Source organism: Lepidochelys olivacea (genome assembly GCF_965140295.1).
Source record: "Lepidochelys olivacea isolate rLepOli2 genome assembly, chromosome: 2".
Classification (NCBI taxonomy): Eukaryota; Metazoa; Chordata; order Testudines; family Cheloniidae; genus Lepidochelys; species Lepidochelys olivacea.
The window spans coordinates 75,148,824-75,161,491 of NC_140412.1; the positions used below are offsets into that span (position 1 = coordinate 75,148,824).

The window sequence follows — 12,668 nt, forward strand, 5'->3', positions numbered from 1 at the left end:
TTTACCACTTGCAGTACTTGCAAGATCCTGCAGCCTACACTGGCATGGAAGACGTTGGGGTCTAGTACCCTTACAGGAACTGTGGAGGATTCCCCCCTGTTTCCAGAACCTCTCCAAACCGTTCACATTTGGTTTCTTCATCTAGATGGGGGGGGGGGCAGAGTCATCTCGTTGAGCCCCTCCTGATCCTGCTATGATGCTGGCAGACCAAGTGCCAACTCATGCCAAATTCCCCACATCTCTATTGGGCACTGACAAATACATGTCTGGGATCAGTCTGGCTCACCTGTGTGTTAGTATTGTTAAAATAGGTACTAGAATAATAAGAATGTGTTTAGATTTTATTGAATGCTTGAGATTAATGCATACAGCAACTCACACTTATAAATTTGTATCCCATATTGCAAGGTAATATTTGAGCAGTGTCCAGATGAAGTAGTTTCCTCCAGAGCATCTTTACTCTCATCTGTTGACTCAGAGCTCACCAGGACATCCAAGTAAAGGAAGTTAGGGAATCTTATCATTTTATTGACATCCTCTCCACAACTTGTCTGTCTTGTGTGGCTCTTCTGATTAATGAGGCAGGGATCTGATTTAGAGAGTCAGTGGCAAAGTCCCCCCTTGCCCCTTTCCACATCAAAATAAATGGAGTGTAGATGTTAAGTACCTTACCAAGGCTTCGACCATTTTTACACCCCATCCCCGGGATCACTTGTCTTCAGACCGAATGCCCATGAGCGGGAATACCTGGGGCAGCAAGCAGCTACTCAAGTGGAAGGATACTAAAATCTTGACTTGTTTGGTAGAAACGTTTAATTCTACGGTGGAATTACAGTTTAGAATCGCCAACCAGCAGGCTTTATTAGGACAATAGGATTTTAACATCTGAGACTCCATTCTGGAATTTAAGGATAAGCTGCCTGAGGACACTAAACAGGAGTTCCTTTCACTGGTATAGGAAGGGAATTTAGTGGCAAGAACTTCTTTTCAGGCTGGTTTGGACATGGCTGACTCGGCTGTTAGGACCATGGCCTCTGCTGTCACCATACACAAGTGCTCATGGCTGCAGACTTTGGGTTTGCCCCAAATAGAGTAAATTATTCAAGACCTGTCATTTTAAAGGTCATCCCTCTTTTTAGCACAGATGGATTATAAACTTCATAAAAGATTCCAAAACAACTCTTAAGTTATTGGGGATGGAAATTCCTTTGGGATTTTTGCACAGCCAGTCGATCTATCTCAAAGCCTCTTACCTTCTAGTGGTGCAGATCACTTAAGCAGGTTGTTTACAGGTCAGCACGAGTGGTCCCTGTCCAGATATAGCCAGGTTAATTTTCCAGCTCTGGGGCACTCCCCAGGTGGACCTGTTCACAACAAGATCCAACAAAGTCCCAGCAGTGGTGTTTCCTACACGGTCAGGGTTCCCTCACAGAAGCTTCCCTGTTTCGCTGGATGGGCAACCTCGTGTATGCTTTCCCAGCAATCCCACTTCTTCATAGAGTACTGTTAAAAATCAGACTGGACCATAACCAAATCATACTCATAGCCCCAGCTTGACCTTAGCAGCACTGGTTCTCCACTCTCCTGTCCCTTTCAGTGAAAGCGCCAATATCACTTCCACTGGACCCAAACCTAATTTTGCACCTTCTGCACCCAAACCTGTAGGCTTTCCATTTAACAGCCTGGATGCTCCATGGTTAGACTCGAAAAAGAAGTTTTGTTCAAAAGAGATTCAGGATATACTGTTAAATAGAAAGATGCCATCTACTAGAGCTACTTATCTCTCTAAGTGGAAACATTCCTCTATCTGGTCTCAGTCTGGAGTCTTGTCACTACATTCTTTGATCTAGCATATCTCGGGCTGTTATACCAAAAACAACAAATATGGACCATAAGTTCTGTCAAAGTCCACTTAGCAGCTGTTTTGACTTCCAGATAGAAAAGACAGCGATCATCAAACAAGATGTCAAATCTTTTTTGACAGGCCTGGAAAGGTGGTAGTCTCACACACAAGATCCTGTTCCCCCATGGGACCTAAACTTGATATTGTCAGAGCTTACGGGGCCTCCTTTTGAACCTTTAGCAACCTGCACCTACTACATCTTTCAATTAAGGTAGCATTTTTGGTGGCCATCACTTCTACAAGGAGGGTGGGTGGGTGAACTATGGGCACTGATGTCTGGCCCTCCCCCACTTTATACAGTTTTCTTTAAACACACTCTTTACCTGCATCCTCATCTAAAGTTTGTCTCAAAAGTGGTATCTAACTTCCATATCAACCAAGCAATATATCTACCTTCATTCTTTCCGAAGCCACATTCAAATAAAGATGAGGAAAGGCAGCACACACTGGATGTCAGGGGAGCATTGATGTTCTACCTTGACAGGTCCGAGCAGTTCTGTTTATCTTCCCAGCTGTTCATAGCAGACACAGACAGCCTAGTTTCTTCTCAGAGAATATCATCTTGGATAGCCTCCTGTATTCACTTGTGCTACGATTTGTTTAATGTTACTCTACCAAGCGGAGTGACAGCTTTCCTGGCTAAAGTTCCTGTCCTAGACATTTGTGGGGTGTCAGCTTGGTCTTCAGTGCACACATTTGCTTCCCATTATACCATTACTCAGAATGCTAGCAACGATGCCAGATTTGGGCAAGTTGTGCTTCAGTCCTTGTTCAGATAGACTCCGATCCCATGTCCTGATTTCATCACTTGTGAGTCACCAAGACTGGAATGCACATGTGCAATCGCTCAAAGAAGAAAAAAAAAAGGTTACTAACCTGTTCTGTAACTGTTGTTTTTCAAGATGTGTTGCACATGTCCATTCCACAACCCACCCTCCTACCCCTCTACATCACAATATTCCTGCAAGAAGGAGCTGAGGAGGGTTGGGGGCAGCCTCGCCCATATACCTGCACGCAGAAGCGCATGGCAGTTGAGGGTGCTCAAGCTCCCCTGACAGGTACCACTGAAATTTCCAACAACTGTGCTCGGGGCGAGTGCACACTAAGAGTGGAATGCAGATGTGGAACACATCTCAAAGAACAACAATTACGGAATAGATTAGTAACGATTTTTTACATGCTGGGCGATTAGTAACTTTTTGAAGTGTTTGGGGGAGTAACATGCAAAGTTAGGTGATCAAAGGATGAGAACTATGAAGATTTGACACCATAAATGTCATGCCACCACCACAATAAACTTAATGGGATAGCTTGAAGATATAGTAGCTGGCTCTGAAGAATTGAAACTGGTTGTGGACATGGGCAATATACAAAGTGCCAGATTTTGATAAGCTGCATTAATATTTATACCTTCATCAGAAGAACATTTTAATGTCTGCTTTTCTTTTTTAAACCAAAATAGTATTTGAATGGAGCTACATATTAATTATGTGTCTTTGGAACTGCTCCACTTTCTCTATTTAAGTCATAGAGCTACTGTTTATGCAAGACAACCCCATGCTGCTCCTGGTCTGGCCAGCAGAGGGTAGCTTTGTACAGCACAGAGGACTTTCCAGTGCATACCACACTAGTACAATCTAGGAATCACACAGTATTGCCAGGCTCTACACGTTTTTATGGTGGCTGACATTTTCATATTTGCTTTTTCCTTTGTATTCAGTGCTAACAGTGGAGGGAATCACATGCTTGTTGATTTTTTAGACTGAGTTTATTGCGCACAAGGGGTCCTTGCATTCCTCCATTGTTCCCCACCCTGTGTACCACTCTCCCGTTCCCCTTTATTTCAGGGACTCATTGCAAACCAACCCTGCCAGGGCCTTTGAGTGCCTCACTCATTTCCCTCTGTACCATGATCCCCCATATCCCCTCCTGCCAGATGCATCTTTTTGCCCCACATTATACCCTCCATGACAGGGGCTCTGTGCACACCCCCATAAGTCCCCTCCCTCAGTGGCCCCCACACCAGGGTCCCCCATGGCCCCACTGCCAGCAATTCTCTGTGCCTCTCCCATTTTCTCCCCATGCCAGGATCCCCCATTCTGCTCCATATGCTAGGGGGTCTGTGCACCCCTTTTTCTCCACTTATGCCAGGGTCCTCCATTCTTCCCCTGCCAAGGACCACCAGAGTGTGTTGTAGCAGTGGGGACAAAGGCCAAGCTTAACCTCAACCAGGATCCCTTAGCTAGGCTTTAGAGTGACATAAGCTGTAAATTGAGGAAGACTGAGAGGGAGAACTGCAGCTGGAAAAAAGGAGTCTAGGGCTGAAGGAGAAATGACGTGCTGACCAGGACAAATAAACGCCAACCTAAACAGGAGGAGAGGGACACGCTATGCCAACAAGGACAGGAGGAGAAGGACAAGCAACAGCACGAAACAGAGAGGCAGCATGAGCTAGGGAACAGAGGCCAGATGAATCAGTAGGTGGGGATAAACCACAAGAAGCCAATTCTGTGTGGGGCATAGATGCTAAATTGATAAGTGTCTGTCCCTCTTCCTATCTAACAAGCTTTGGAAAAGCTTGTGATTTGCACCAGGTCCCCATCAGAGAGGATCAGATTCTGACTCCATTGGTGGTACAAAGGGCCTTGCTGCCTAAAGCCAAACGGACGGAATAGAAATTGTGAACTATGAAAATTTAAGACAACTAAACTCCTTAAAGTCTGAAGTGACCCCCTGAGGCTTACGGGGAAAAATTTCAGGTGGGTTCAAAAGCATCAAGGTGTAACTTATATGGAGGTGACAAGACAGATAGATTATCCTTTTCCCCATTTGCAGAGGTAAAGAGACAGTACCGTGGATCAATTGTATGAAATGTTTGGGTTAGAATAATTTTATGATTTGTGTTCATATGACCTGAGGTTGCGGGTGAGAGCTCAGAAGCAAGAAGACCTGTGTACTGTGAGCAGATTGATGAGTTTGTGGCTAATTAGGTTGGTTCTGAGAAAAAACCAAGGTTGACTGGCCCAAGCATGGGTTATAGGAGGGGGAATATGTGGGGTTCCCCAGAATTGGGGACTGGATAATATCAAGCTAGGGAAGAGGGAGGTGCAGCACCCCCAAACCAACACATTGGTAAGGACCCCAAAGATCTGAATTATCATCACTGCCAGGGAGCTGGACACAAATGGGCTGTCTACCCAAGGCTCAGGCACTGGTGCTGAGTCAGCATGTATTACTTTATTGCAGCCTGGCCCAATAGGCACTGGGACACTGGCCCACCGGTGCAACAGGCTAACCATGGGAGTACAGTATGAATGCAACTGAATTCACACCACAGCCATCTGTTTATATGTCCTGCTGCATCCTTGAGAGTCAAATACAGCCAGATCCCCAATGGCAATTGGAAGTGAGAATCAATGGGGAGATATTTACAGTGTGGTGGAACACCAGCACTGCTCACACCTTAGAACCTGCATGTTGTACCCAGAACAGGTGCTGACAGACAGGCCCCCTGTGTGAAGGTTCCTACCATGAATCTTCATCACTCTGCCTGTGGCCCATGTCATTAGAGACCCCAAAGAAGGTTCTGGGAGCCTGAAAATAGGATACTGGAGGATATTACTTTTTGATATATTTGGAAGAGTTATTGCAGGGTGGAGCCCAGAGAGCTCAGGTGTAAATCCACTAGAGCCCAGCCCCATAGCCAAGGGGCCTAGCTCACAGACATCCTTCAACCAGATAACAGAGCTAGTGTTAAGCATGGCAATGTCCAGAACTCCACATGGAAGTGGGGGAAACCAAGGCACAGATGAAAGTGGTATGAATCCAAACTCCACAGGGAGATGGGACACTCAGGCTGCTAAGGGATACTGCCAACTACACAATGCCTGCCAGGGAGTTGGACAAGCCTAAAGTAAGTGTTAAGCCACTGCTTAGGGGAATATAAAGCAAGCAGCAGCTAGGAGTAGGGGGAAGGTCTGTGATGGGGCTCCACTCACCCCACTAGCACCTCCTGCTGGCCATCTTGGGGATTAGCTCCACAGGTCAGTACACCCTCTCCTGATGGTGCCTCACTGCTGTCACATCCTCTCACATTACTCCAAGGCATCCTTTTCATGACATAGCCCTCTGGCACCATCTCCATCTCTGCTCCCCCCTTCCAAGTAATCTACAATCAACTGTGCAGCCACTTCACCAGAGGCAAACCTAAGCCTGCCCACTGCTCTGGGTCCCAGACCAGAGACTCTCTGAACCACAGTCATCTACTACATTCCTTTGACTTGACCACCACTACATTTCCCTGCACCACTTCCCCACAGTACCCCATCTGGAGCTCCTTCTCTACTCCCTGCCTGCCTGCACTGCTCTGTCCAAGGTGCTACAGGGCTGTAGTCTACTCAGGACACAGTCTTCTCTTCTCATGCTCCTAGCAAAGACTAAATGATGTTAGCTCTGCAGTTCCTTTTATGTGAGTCCACTGGGCCCTGATTGGCTGCTCCTTGCAGTCTGTCTCCTATTGGCTGCTTCTTGCACAGACTCCCTAGGGCCCTATTAACCCCTTCCCTGCCAATGTGGGATGAATGTCCCATCACAAGGACTCCCTCTATCTATAATTGTATTATAATCTGTGAAAATGTAAATGGATATAAGGCCGGTGGGGGAGGAAGTGCTGCTCTCCTAAATGTATCATGAGCAGTGGAACTAGATTCAGAGGGCCAATATTCCCTGGAGGCACTGTTATTGATGGGACAACTGGAGAAAAGGGAACACACAAAATTAGGCTAGAAGCAGCTCAGCCACATGGACAGAGCAGTGCAAAGGGTTTAATAAAGTTTCATTTCTTCAACTTAACCCGCAGTCAGCTTCACTCTTTGTGAACAAAACATTTAGCATGTAGAGAACACAGGGACTCCACAGCCATCACATAGACTGCAAATGCAGGAGGACCAGGGAATGTAACTTGGTTGTGGGGGCAGTTTGAGGGTTCACCCCTACCAATGGATCAGGCCTATTCCTCTACAAGAAGCATTGTGGGGTTAAGACATGCTCTGCAGGGATCCAAGCCAGTTTTCATTATGGGAGTTAATCAGTGCCCTAAGAAGAAACAACAGGCTTCCCCTAAGAATGGTGACCCTGTGCCTGGGAATGTGGGGGTTTCCGAGAGTAAAGCACAGGGTGGGGTGGCTGTGGCAGAGCCTGTGTCCCAACAGGCTCTGGGTGTCTCTAGGGATGTTGGTTCTGGGGGGTTAGTGCCCTCCTTTACAATCTGGGGGAGATGATATTACTGGTTCTGTGGCTCCTGACTCAGTGGCCTCTTGGCCTGAGTCTGACTGAAAAATAGAGGCTGAGCCTGTTGCTATGGAATCTGTGATCTTCCTTAACTGAGGATTCTGGCTTTGTGGCAAAGCCCCAAAGCAAAAAAGGCCAGTGAAGGAGGAGGCAGTTCCAGTTTCTGAGGGTGCTATGCATTGGGCTAGTTTGGTTAGTGCAGTTGGGAAGCACGCTGTTGAAGGGGCTGCTGGGGGTGGTTCCATGGTTGGGGGCATAGAGAATTCTCTGGTATTAGTTTTGCCCCCTCCCTCTAGTCTCTCTGAGGTTCCCCCCCCCTGAGGTCAATAGTGACTCTGAGTGGGATGAGAAACTCACAGATTCTTTGGGCCCTGAACATCTGGAGGGGGGGAAATATCCTGGACACCAAGGATAGGTTTCTGGCTGAGACTAAATTGGGGAAATTGGTTTCCTGAACTTAATCTGTTTTTATTGTAAAGTAACTGCCTCTATACTGTAGCATAAGTATATTATGTTGGATCCTCCTCCACTCTTTTCCGAAAAAGATCAGAAGGTTCATTTGGACTTTTTCTTGGAAGTCTGAGGCAGAATATTTTGTATCTGCCCATTGTGGAAGGGGGTCAAAGTCTCATTGATCCTTTGACTAGAGTTGCAACTTTTCAGTTACTGTCTCTGTAGCCGTTCTTTGGGGATGAGTCTGTTCCTTGGAAGCCATTGGCCTTTGCTTTTCTTCAGAGGGTAGGGGGTTTGGGTTTTGATCAGAAACTTTTTTTATTGGAACCTGGGTGCCTCAGTTTTGAGGTGTTACCTGGTTTTATTAAAGCCTTTTTAACACTTGGAGATCTTTCGAGCCGAGACTGCAGGATAGGTGGCCGGAGTTCCCAGGGCTGCTTCCTGAACCTGTTGTTTATAATCCTGCCACCAGGATTCCTACTCTTGTTTCTAGGAGTCTTTTCTTTTCCCTTATTGCAGCAGGTATAACAAAACTGGTTCATTTAATTGATTTTACTAATTTTACTTGAGTCTCAGCAGCTACCTTGGCTGTCAAGCTTGGTTTTCATTCTGTTTACTGGTATTGTCTCTTTTTGTTTTTAAATCAGAGGTGGAATGAGCCCTTCCTAGGGGCAGTATTTCCAGTCTTGGCATTTGCCTCCTTCAGTGAGCCATTCCTGATTATACTAATGGTTCTGTTTTCTTGCTTGTTGTTCCTGTTGTGGACTGGGATGTTAACAAGTCTGGCAGCTTGCTTGCCTTGAGGGGGGAGGGCGGGGGGGGGTCTTCTGAATTTATTTTTCATAGCCTAGGCCATGTGTCATTGCATATGCTTTTGGTAAAGATTCATCATTTTCAAACGCTTGTTGATTATCCCAATATGGTATGGAGAAGACAGCTTTTGGTGATGGACTCCATCCATCCAGCCTGGTGAGCTATATACAAGCCTCTGACTGCAAAGAGGATGGTTGATCTCCAATGGAGAATTCTTCACGGGGCTGTTGTCACAAATGTGTTTATTCATCCACTGACTGTGGAGGTGTCCGTGTCATGTCCTTTTTGTGACATGGAGGAGACTGGTTTTCACATGTTTCTTACCTGTCCCAGGTTACAGCCATTATTTGTTTTACTTTAGTGTATTTTTTGGTTATTGTCTCAATATTTTTTCCTTACTGAATTTATTTTTACTGTTACGTATAAGTTCACAAATAGATCTGTGATATGCCTGGCAAACTTTACTTTGGGTCAAGCAAAGAGGGCCATTTTAAAAAGTAGACAATGTAAATTACTGTATTTAGTACTGGAGTTGCCAAAGTTCTTTGTGTGTTTTTAGCTTTTTATTGGTTTTACACCTTCTTTTGGAGTTTAGCTAGCATACACTTATAAGCAATTTGGATCAATTTATTCAGTGGTAGAATATTGGAAATGCACCTTACTGTTGGTGACAGGCAATTATTTTTGAATTTGTAATTTATGTTCTTGGTTTTACTGCATTTCAGTACTGATTTAATTAAAAGTGTTTTAAAAGTCAAAGTTTCTCTGAGTCAGCCTGTCTCCCTAGGCAGCTGCTTACAAGTAATCCCTTTTTCTCCCCTGGAGAGAAGCTTTTTAATGCTTTAGTATTCTTTTGATCTCTAGCCTCCCAGCTTTGGCAACATAAAGCTTGCAACTTATGAGAGACCAGAGACAGGATTCTTGAAGCTAACAGCTTGACCCATTGTCTTTCAAATGTATGTTGGGATAGCCTTAGCTAGATCTCTTGTTGCTTTCCTGTTTGTTCTTCTCATGGCTCCCCTTAAGTAAGATCAAACAATCATTCAAAAAATTCTAATAACCCTCCATAGTAATACAGTACAGTAACTTTATCTAGCTGACTGGGTTGCTTACAGTATTCTTACCTTTAATACATATCAGTATTCACAGATTAATACATAACAATTGCAAGCTTTCACATCTCCCTCTTTCTAGAATGGGCACAGCGTTACCCTACAGACATCCAGGCATGCCCCCAATACCTCTAATTCACTGTACCAGTTTCCTCCCATTGATCCCATAGGAGGGGTATATATGAACAGACTTCATGTGCCCATATGTTCTTGTCACTCCCGTACTTCTGATCATTTGGGGTACCCATGAGAGGGTTGGATCCCTGCAGAGCATGTCTTAACCCACAATGCTTCTTGTAGAGGATTGGGCCTGATCCATTGGTAGGGGTGAACCCTCAAACTGTCCCCACAGACAAGTTACATGCCCTGGTCCTCCTGCATTTGCAGTCTATGTGATGGCTGTGGAGTCCCTGTGTTCTCTACATGCTAAATGTTTTGTTCACAAAGGGTGAAGCTGACTGCCGGTTAAATGGAAGAAGTGAAACTTTATTAAACCCTTTGCACTGCTCTGTCCATGTGGCTGAGCTGCTTCCAGCCTAACTTTGTGTGTTCCCTTTTCTCCAGTTGTCTCATCAATAACAGTGCCACCAGGAAATGTTGGCTATGGCCTCAGTGGCAACAAACTCAATGTAGTCACACTCTCCAGTGTTCTAGAGCCGCCAGGTCTACACATATTGAATTTATTTCCACATGTTAAGTATCCTCACATCTTCTTGTCAACTGTCTAAATGGGCCATCTTGATTATCACTACAAAAGTGTTTTTTTTTCTCCTGCTGATAATAGCTCATCTTAATTAATTAGCCTCTTACAGTTTGTATGGCAAATTCCACCTTCCCTGTATGTATGTATATATCTTCTTACTATATGTTCCATTCAATGCATCCGATGAAGTGGGCTGTAGCCCACGAAAGCTTATGCTCTAATAAATTTGTTAGTCTCTAAGGTACCACAAGTACTCCTGGTTTTTTTGCAGATACAGACTAACAGGGCTGCTACTCTGAAACAGGTCTATGCAGAGCGTGTCACAAGATCTTGTATCTGTATTCCGCAGTGCTGTGTAAACGAAGCCTTTGATTGTAACAAGGGACTAGTGGCCCCGTCGCCTCTTCTCACTCAGCTGGAGCCTCCAGGCAATGCCTCCCTCCCCAGGCAGTGCCCATGCTTGGTGCCGCCTAGCAGAGGAGCTGTGGGCAAGCGCGGGACCAGGCTGAGACTGACACACGCTCCCCGACTGCCAGGAGCTCTTCTCCCACCCTCCCCTTTCTCCAAGCGCTCCGGCTGCCTCGCCACCTCAATCTCTGCCTCCAGCGCCAGCAGCGGCACCCAGCACCGGGGCTGCACCCGGGCGCGCGGATACGGCACCATGTGACAGCCCCAGTATGTCACTGCCTAGCAGCGGGCCGGCTTCCGCCGATACCAGCTAACACTGGCCGGAGAAGGAAATCCCACGCGTCCCTCCCGAGTTTGGCCCCCTCCTCCTTGGACTTCCTGGGCGAGGGAGGAAGCAAGCGTCAGGTGCAGAAAATACATTGTTTAGTTCCCCCGCCCCCACCCAAAGCTGCTGCAGCCCCTGGGTGTTTTCTTGATCCCGGGGATGGCCGGGGATTGGGAACTACGGGAACCGAAAAGTTGCGGGGGTGTTGGCTTCCGTGCGAGTCTGTGGGTATGTGCGGTGTCTTTCCTGCCCCTGGCCCCCAGAAATGAGACCCATGGCCAAGTTCTGGTCACTTTGAAGTCAGCAGCCTCAGGAGCCCCAGGGCAGGAATGAGAAGGAAAGTCAGCACTGGTACTCAGCTGCCTCCTCATGCGGTGCTGCCTGCCCTGGCCCTGCAGGGGTGTGTGATGTACAAGGTTGGGGGTGGGACCCTGGGAACAATATGCTTCTTTCTCCTAGCATGTTACTTGGCTCTTCACTCTGTGATATCTCTTCTCCCAACTCCTGAAGGGGCCCTAGCTACCTGGTACTTTCATTTTACATCCCAGCGTGTGGGTTGATTGGATTGTTTTTTACCACATCAAATACAATTATTACTTGCATCTGAAGAAGTGGGTTTTTTACCACGAAAGCTTATGCCCAAATAAATCTGTTAGTCTTTAAGGTGCCACTGGACTCCTTGTTGTTTTTGTGGATACAGACTAACATGGCTACCCCCTGATACTTTACACAGTGTTTGGGTGTCCCCATGCTGCTGGCACAGGTCAGTGAGGAAAGACCAAACTAGGGAAGGTTGAGTGTATGTGAATGTGAGTCAAGTGGCATATTATATTCTTTTTCAGGTTCTCCTAGTTGTCTAGGCTCAAAGCTTGATTTCCGGTTAAAGAAAAAACAAATGAATGCTTTTCCACACTGGCAAAACAACAGACCTCTTTTTCTTACTTCAGTGATCATTTAGCTATTGCAAAGTTTTAAGGATCCCTTTTAGATTTTGGTTTTTTGAGTTTGAGAAAGTTGACATGCATTGGATAAAATTATGTTAAGATGTTTGTGTGTGTAAATCAGTGTATTATAATGTTTATTTAAAATAAAATATATCAGCAGAATTGTTGACTGAACTAACTGTGAAGGTCAGCAAGGGGGGTTGGAACTGAATACTAATGAGGAATTGAAATGGCCCCAGGTGAATATTATCATCATCAGACTTGTTTAAAACAAAAAATCAAAAACATGTTTATGTAGATTAACCATTATTTTTAAAGCTGGAAGGCATCACTATGATGATCTAGTCTGTCCTGCATAATACAGAATTTCACTCAGTTCCTGCAGTGGAGGGAATTACTTAGCCCCTGGTCTACACTACAGGGTTAGGTCAAATTTAGCCACGTTAGGTCAATTTTATAATGAATGCGTCTACACAAGCCACCCCATTCCGTCGACCTAAAGGGCTCTTAAAATTGTTCCGTCGACCTAAAGGGCTCTTAAAATCAACTTCTGTACTCCTCCCCGGCGAGCGAAGTAGCGCTAAAATTGACCTTGCTGGATCGAATTTGGGCTAGTGCGGAAGCAAATCGATGGTATTGGCCTCCGGGAGCTATCCCAGAGTGCTGCAATGTGACTGCTCTGGACAGCACTTTCAACTCCGATCCACTAGCCAGGTAC

General features: G+C 45.8%; 1 pseudogene across 1 annotated transcript in view; it reads left to right on the forward strand.

The window, feature by feature from the left end:
* Positions 1 to 11,165: 11,165 nt before the first annotated feature.
* The window catches only part of LOC311516741 (ethanolaminephosphotransferase 1-like), an 80,070-nt pseudogene continuing 78,567 nt past the window's right edge, over positions 11,166 to 12,668 (forward strand). The window contains exon 1 of the transcript in view: positions 11,166 to 11,234. The product of the transcript in view is annotated as an ethanolaminephosphotransferase 1-like (transcript). The remainder of the gene's footprint in view (positions 11,235 to 12,668) is intronic.